Raw genomic sequence first — 8,330 nt, forward strand, 5'->3', positions numbered from 1 at the left:
TAAATCTGACATTTCCCTCTCTGTGGGTGGCACCATAATAACACCCCGACAGCAGGTGCGCTGTCTGGGTGTTATGTTCGACTCCGATCTCTCCTTCACCTCCCATATACAATCTCTTGCCCGCTCATGCCGCTTACACCTAAAGAACATCTCTAGAATCCGCCCTTTTCTCACCATGGAAACAACAAAAACTCTCACTGTCGCCCTGATCCACTCCCGCCTAGACTACTGTAATGCTCTATTAATTGGCCTCCCTCTCACTCGACTCTCCCCTCTCCAGTCTATCCTTAATGCAGCAGCCAGGGTTGTCCATCTGGCTAATCGTTTCTCAGACGCGTCCGCTCTTCGCCAGTCGTTACACTGGCTGCCAATTCATTACAGGGTACAATTCAAAGTACTTGTTCTCACCCACAAAGCTCTCCACAGTGCGGCACCCCCTTACATCTCCTCCCTCATTTCTGTCTATCGGCCTAACCGACCGCTGCGCTCTGCAAATGACTTTCGACTAACCTCTGCCCTAATCCGTACCTCCCACTCCCGACTCCAAGACTTCTCCCGTGCTGCGCCAATCCTCTGGAATGCTCTACCCCAAAATATTAGGACCATCCACAATTTGCATAGTTTTAGGCGCTCGCTCAAAACACATTTGTTCAGAGCGGCCTATCACATTCAGTAATCAAAGTCATGTTTGTGTTTGTGTAGCCCATTCACCATCTCCATCTAACCCCCACCCCCTGAAGATGGCTGGACCGTCATTGTAAATACATCATTGTAAATACAAACCTGTGCTTTGTATCCCCCCCACCTCATTGTAGATTGTAAGCTCCACGAGCAGGGTCGTCTTATTTCGCTTTAATTATTGTATTGTTAACGTTGTTACTTATGACTGTTGTGTTTGAAACTGTTCAACTGTAAAGCGCTGCGGAATATGTTGGCGCTATATAAATAAAGATTATTATTATTATTATACAGGGTGGGCCATTTATATGGATACACCTGGGTGGGCCATGTATATGGATACACCTAAATAAAATGGGAATGGTTGGTGATATCAACTTCATGTTTGTGGCACATTAGTATATGGGAGGGGGAAAACTTTTCAAGATGGGTGGTGACCATGGCGGCCATTTTGAAGTCGGCCATTTTGGATGCAACTTTATAAATGGCCCACCCAGGTGTATCCATAAAATGGTCCACCCTGTCCTTTGTTTCAATTAAAAAGTGGAAAAAGGAACATAAAACAATGGATTACATGTACCAACACATTACAGAATGCATATTAACAAAGAATTTGAAGAATAATGTGCATTATTACAATAACCTAAACAGCATAAAAGAAGTATGCAGAACAGACATAACAGAGCAAACACTTAAAAATGAATGTACAAATGTGTACAAAACTTTAAAGGTTACACTCTCATGATGAGTTTTTGATGCTGCGTATCTTTGTTGAGAGAAAAACCCAGTGTCTTAGGCCGAATTCATATGTTGAGTATTTGGTCAGTATTTTACTTCAGTATTTTTTTTAAGCCAAAACCAGAAGTGGAAGAATCAGAGGAAATGTATAATAGAAACACATCACCACTTCTGTTTTTTTTCACCCAATCCTAGATTTGGCTTACAGACACTGATGTAAAATACTGACCAAATACTCAACGTGTGAACATGACCTTAAAGTTCCAGCAAAGTGAATGTGATTTATAGCAATCTCATGCCCACTGTGCTTTTTTTACGCCATGTAAACTGACCTGCATGAAATAGGCAACATATCAACATCTCTTGTGAGTATGATGAGTTTATGTACTGATTTTTTTTCTATAGAATTTTATTTAAAACAAGACATACCAAAAAGTGACAAAAACAGCAATGTTAAAAACACTCTAAAAATGCATGTAAAAAAAGCACTCAAAAAGTAATGAAAAACATGCAAGCAACTAAATTTAAAGGTAATCTGTCATCAGGTGTTTGCCATCTAATCTGAAAGTGGCATAATGTAGAGATAAAAACCCTGATTGCAGTGATGCATCACTTACTGGGCTCCTTGCTGTAGTTTTGATAAAGTCTTTGTTTTATCAACATGATATTATCACTAGAGGCCTAGTAGACATGCTGTAAGGTAGTCCTCCATATTTGTGATCTCTGTATAACCCCTCCCCAACACTGATTTGCAGCTTTCTGTGCACACTGTATATGGGCAGAAAGCTGCCAATCAGTATTGCGGGCGGGGTTATACAGAGCTCAGCATTCAGAGAACTGCTAGATCTGCAGCAGATAACACAGGAATTATATAAAAATGACAGCAAGCAGTTCTATGATGGTGGGATATGGTATATGGGTATAATTTTGTTTGTATTAATATTTCACTGATTTTCATGGTGTTCTCTTGTAGGATGAGTTTTTATTTGCTAATGGATGAACAGGTGTTGTTTCCATCTGATATCAGCCCCCACAGTACTGTATTGTTTGCAAATATGATAATGACATATTGACCTAGCTTGGTGAAACAATGAGCCCCTGCGACCTTCCTCCACTGATCTGTGAATGAGGAGGGGGACTTTTAAAATATCAGTGTGTCACAGCACTTCATAGAGAAAGAAGAGTATATGGACTATGTTATCCTCTGTCCTTTGGTGCATCTGGATTATGGTTTTGGAGAAAAACTGTGTTGGATTGGAGTTATGGGAGGACTTCCTGCAGATATCCTCCTTGGAAATGACATTGGGGAGTTACAGTGTCATTTTGTGGGAGCAGTCACTCGACTACAGGCCTATCAAGTACCACGACATCTGGACCTCACTGGGGAGCAATCTGTTTGGCCAGAAGGTCCGTGGGTCTCTCACTCTTCTGACAGAACAATTGGAGGGACATATCGCAGACATTGGAACGCCCATCATTTCCTATACTCTAGAGCTCAGAGACTGTCTCACTCAGCTAGCTACCTTGGCTAATGAACATCAGCGAATGGCCCAGTCCAGTCAAAAAACCTGGTATGACCATAACGCCAGAACCAAGGAATTTATGGAAGGACAACAAGTGCTCATAATTATTGCAACCACTGCCACTGTACAAGGAGCTATAAACAGTGGATCAAAGTGGACTAAAGAGAACAGGCCAGAAGTCTGTGTAGACCTCATGGCGTGCTCACTTATTAAGAGGGGGGAGAGGTTGTGATGGTGGGATATGGCATATGGGTATCATTTTGTTTGTATTAATATTTTACTGATTTTCATGGTGTTCTCTTGTGGGATGAGTTTTTATTTGCTAATGGATGAATGGCTGTTGTTGTCATCTGATATCAGCCCCCACAGTACTGTATTGTTTGCGCATATGCTAATGACATATTGACCTAGCTTGTTGAAACAATGAGCCCCTGTGACCTTCCCCCCAATCTGTGAATGAGGAGGGGGACTTTTAAAATATCAGTGTGGTGAGACACAATCTCAGATTGTGTGTGGAACTATAATGTGATTACAGCACTTCAGAGAGACAGAAGAGTATATGGACTATGCTATCCTTTGTCTGCTGGATTGTTGGACTCTCAATTCCAAGGATTTTTATCCTGTTACTGAGCTGCATTCGGCTTCTGGACTATCTTATCCTTGAAGTAGTGGATTGAATATGGACCTTTAATATTTTTGCCTAAATAAAGGTCTTGGAATTGTTCACTCTTCGCTTGCTCTGTTGATTGTGTGATACCGGAGAAGGACCCTGTGACAAGTTCCGAAAGTGATACATTGCTGGATTCAGGGTCTCTGTTTCTGAATTATGCTGCTTTCAGATGGGGTGGCAAAAACCTGCACAATTACACCTGCTTTGGATGTAAACTTGGGCCCCACTACCTCTTGGGCTCCTGTGGGCTGCACAGGTTGCACCAATAGTATGTCCGGCCCTGCTCATATCATATGCAGGATGATGGCTGAAGGGTAACTCCATTTAGGACACAAGACATCATGGGATCTCCCCACTTTGTGAAGCATTAAGGTATATGTTGATGTACTATACAATCAGCTTATTATTAATCCATTTCTTTATTTAACTGTAAAGCGCTGCGGAATATGTTAGCACTATATAAAAAAATAAAGAAGAAGAAGATTTATTTATAGCTGTGTTTCATTCGCGTGCTTATGTAAATTTTTCTAGCAGTGTTACTATGTTTTTGATAGCATCAGTGTTTGTGTAATGTTTAGGAGCGGAGAATGTTTGTACTTATTGCTGTGCTTTCAGGCAATATATCAAGGTCAGATTTTATGTGTCAATGTCAGGTTTAGCTTGCTCTTTCCAGTTGGAAACTAGTCAAACAAGTTTCGGTACACAATAATATCTATGTGACAGACAAGCACTTAATAACACAAAGGCTGAATTGTGGTTTAATTTAACAATACTAGAGGGTGGAGCAAGACATTGCAAAATTTCCGCAAATTAAACGTACTATGGTTTGGAGGGCTCAGGCATAGCAATGTCTGCTGGGAGGTGTTTTATGCCAGCATCCATAGCTGGTTTGTCTACACTATGCCTAATGGACCATACGATGAGTTAGGAACTTGGACATGCAACTCATGACATGAATGTTGGAACAGGGGTATCAATTTAGCATGAGTCATTCAGTGCATGCACCAGAATTCAGCTATAGGATTGTCACATATAGTTCAAATGATTCAGGAAATGGGCTATGACTAAGGTCACATTCACACGTTCAGTATTTGATCAGTATTTTACATCAGTGCTTGTAAGCCAAAACCAGAAGTATGTGAAAAATGCAGAGTTAGTGCACATCAGGGGCATAACTACCGTGGTCGCAGCGGTCACCGCTGCGATTGGCTACCACGTGGGGGGCCTGCCGACCCGCCAGCCAATACTTCAGCATAATGTGCTTCCTCGGAAGTGTATTGCAGCACACAGACCCAAATCCGTGTGCGGCAATACACGCTGCCGCTCAATCTGAGGCAAGCAGCAGATGTCAGCCTGCATGTGACCTGTGGCACACGCTGAAGTCAGCTGCAGGCTTCAGAAGAAAATGCCATACGGCGGGGGAGCGGAAGGAAGGTGAGTATTTATTTTTTTATTTTAAATCAGTTAGTACATGGTGGCCATACTACTTCATGGATGACTTTGGGCTGTGCCTTATACTACATGGATGATCATGGGCTGTGCATTATATTAAATGAATATATGAGCTGTGCATTATACTAATATGGAGGACTTTGGACTTTGCCTTATATATAGAGGTGCATTATACTATATGGAGGAATATGAGCTGTGCATTATATTATATAAAGGACTATGGGGGTGTATTAGATTATATGGAGGATTGTGTGGTGTATTATACTATATGAAGGACTATGGGCAGCATTATACTACAGGAAGGACTATGGAGAGTGCAGTATATTATATGGAGGACTATGCATTATATATGGATGACTATGGAGAGTGCATTATATTATATGGAGGACTATGGGATGCATTATAGTATATGAAGGACTATGGGGTGAATTATACTATATGGAGGACTATGGGGACTGCAGTATACTAAATGGAGGACTATGGGCTGTGCATTATGTTAGGGCTAGCGGAACGCACCAAATAATAGAGGTGGTAAAAGGGTGCGTTCGCAGCCCGGGGTCCACCATGCAGAGATGTAAACTGCTGCTCGGTAATGGTGGATGCTATATGGCGGTATAAGAGAAGAAAACATGCAGGTTAACGTCACCCGGTGTGTACAGAGGTGAACTCTGTTTCTTCACAGAACTGCACTACCACAGAACATAAATGCCGAAGCCTTTTAAAGCTCACAGAGCTCGGCAAAGTGAGCGCTTAGTATACGGTCACAGAACTCTGCCCCAAAGACACAGGGTTAGAGTCCCTCAAGACCCACTAAGCGTGTGGCGTCGCACCTGTGAACACCACTAATAGACGCTGGCTACCGTGGAGTGCAGACCAAGTGCACAATGGCGTACAGGCAAGCCACTACTTGGCGCTGATGCTAGTCCCGGACTCTGCCTCCTACCTGCACTTCAGTATAGGTACTAACTGGCCAGGCTGAACAACACATGCATACCAAGGGTAGGGGTTTCTTAATGAGTCATTCACCAAAGACATTCATACGTGCATACAATACACACGCCACATAGTCTATAGTTTTTAATATTAGAGCATGGCTGGGCGACCATGCAAACCTTTTATAGTTGCAGCCTTCCGGGACCTTCCCAGTGGTCCAACTGGAGCAGCAATAGGACCTGAGCATGTGACCTCCGACCTCCAATGAGAGGACATCCCACGGGCATGCTCAGTAGGCTGAAAGAAGGACTTAGTCCCAGGAGCTGCTTGCTGCTGGCTAGTGCGGGTTGCTACAGCTGCACCAGAGGTGGCAGCAGCAACCAAACTGACAGTACTAGCCTGAGCAAGACGCCGGGATCGATATCTCTGCTGAGCAGCCTCCTCTGCAGTCGAGACTGGATGAGAGACCGCAGAAGGCAAGGCTCAGGATTTCTCCTGTGCAGGGGAAGAAACCCGACTCCTAACCCATTATACTGTATATGTAGGATTATGCAAGGTGCATTATATTATAGGAGGACTATTAATTCGATTATATGGAAGATTATGGGGTTCATTATACTATATGGAGAATTTTGGGGTGAATTATATTACATGTAAGACTATAGTTTGCATTAGACTATATGGAGGACTATCAGGGTGCATTATACTATATGAAGGACTATGGGGGGTGCATTATACTTCTGCTATGGGGTCTCATGAATTCTATTTATGCCCCTGGTAAGTATAATGGTGTATGTTTTTGTAAATATTAAAGAACAGCAGCAGAATGGTGGACATATACAAGGATGGGGGATATACAGTTGAAACCAGAAGTTTACATACACTATGTAAAAAGACACATATGTATGTTTTTCTCAATATCTCACATGGAATCAGAATAAACCTTTCCCGTTTGAGCAGGGGGCAGACACTGACAGATTGGGGCTCCTGTGCAAGAAATGTGTCTGGGCAACCCTCCCTTTATATCGACAAAGCTATATATATATGTGTAAAAAATAGTAACAGCACAAAATACCTTAGAGCAGTGCACGCTTCTCCATACACCTTAATGTCCTTAGACAATAGAAAAAAAAAGCAGCGCCAAAATACTGTAGTAGTGGTGTGAACTGTTTAAGCCTAGTGGCGTGGCAACGTTTCAGATATGGCAATCCTTTCTCAAGCAATGAGTCTGTTACAAACACACAGTCTTATAGGGTGCACATACTATGAACATTAATCGATCAATTTCACATAAAATCATACATTATTCATATACATGATTCATGAATTCATAAAGTGCTAAGGGTGGTTTCACATTAGCGCTTTTTAAGCGCACGCACGGCCGGGGATAGCTCCACCCCCGAGCCGGCTCTCTGCCCGGCGTGCCCGCCCCTTGCTTGTAGCGCCGCCTCCTAGCGCACAGCGGCGCCTGCGATCGGCGCACTCTATCTTTAGCATAGGGTGCGCAGATCGTGCGCAGGCCGTGCGCTAGTTGCGCTTTGACCTGCGCTGCGCACTTTTGACGGTGCGCCGTGCGTGCCAAAATCCGAAGTTTGATTTTGGCGTGCACGGCGCACCGTCAAAAGTGCGCAGTGCAGGTCAAAGCGCAACTAGCGCACGGCCTGCGCACGATCTGCGCACCCTATGCTAAAGATAGGGTGCGCCGATCGCAGGCGCCGCTGTGCGCTAGGAGGCGGCGCTACAAGCAAGGGGCGGGCACGCCGGGCAGAGAGCCGGCTCGGGGGCGGAGCTACCCCCGGCCGTGCGTGCGCTTAAAAAGCGCTAATGTGAAACCACCCTTAGTGCTGCACCATGCATGAAACTTTCCATTTTCACTAATTGGTTTTCAAGTATCTATATAACAAGTATAAAGTGAAATACAGTGCCATAAAGTGCTAATTGCATTTTAAATTAAAAATTCTCACAGGTGTGTAATCTTTTTTCAGGAACATGTGCACTCACATTATAAAGCTCCTCCATGACCCGCCGCTACTTGTCAGCAGGCCCAATGCTTCACTGCACATGTCTGTGTCAAGAAAAGACTACATATCCCACAATCCTTTGCGTGCCCGCACATGTGCATTAGCACAATAAGGCTAGCGGTGCCATTTTACTCATGGTATATACAGGAAGTGGTCATATGATGCATTTCCGGGATATCCAGCGGTGGAAATGCTCAGCCCAATAATCCAAACCGCTTATCCCAATATCCATATTAACAAATATTATAATAAAAACCTTAGTAAACAAGATAATACTTTACTTAGTGGTGCCCTTAGTATATTTCTTTCTAAATT

General features: G+C 43.4%; 1 long non-coding RNA gene across 1 annotated transcript in view; it reads right to left on the minus strand.

Moving 5' to 3' along the window:
• LOC141098441 (uncharacterized) overlaps positions 1-8,104 on the minus strand; it is a 77,081-nt gene extending 68,977 nt beyond the window's left edge. The window contains exon 1 of the long non-coding RNA XR_012234232.1: positions 7,996-8,104. This is a non-coding gene — a long non-coding RNA (uncharacterized lncRNA). The remainder of the gene's footprint in view (positions 1-7,995) is intronic.
• Positions 8,105-8,330: the final 226 nt, after the last annotated feature.

Source organism: Dendrobates tinctorius, unplaced genomic scaffold (genome assembly GCF_039654945.1).
Source record: "Dendrobates tinctorius isolate UK_male_01 unplaced genomic scaffold, ASM3965494v1 ptg000091l, whole genome shotgun sequence".
Classification (NCBI taxonomy): Eukaryota; Metazoa; Chordata; class Amphibia; order Anura; family Dendrobatidae; genus Dendrobates; species Dendrobates tinctorius.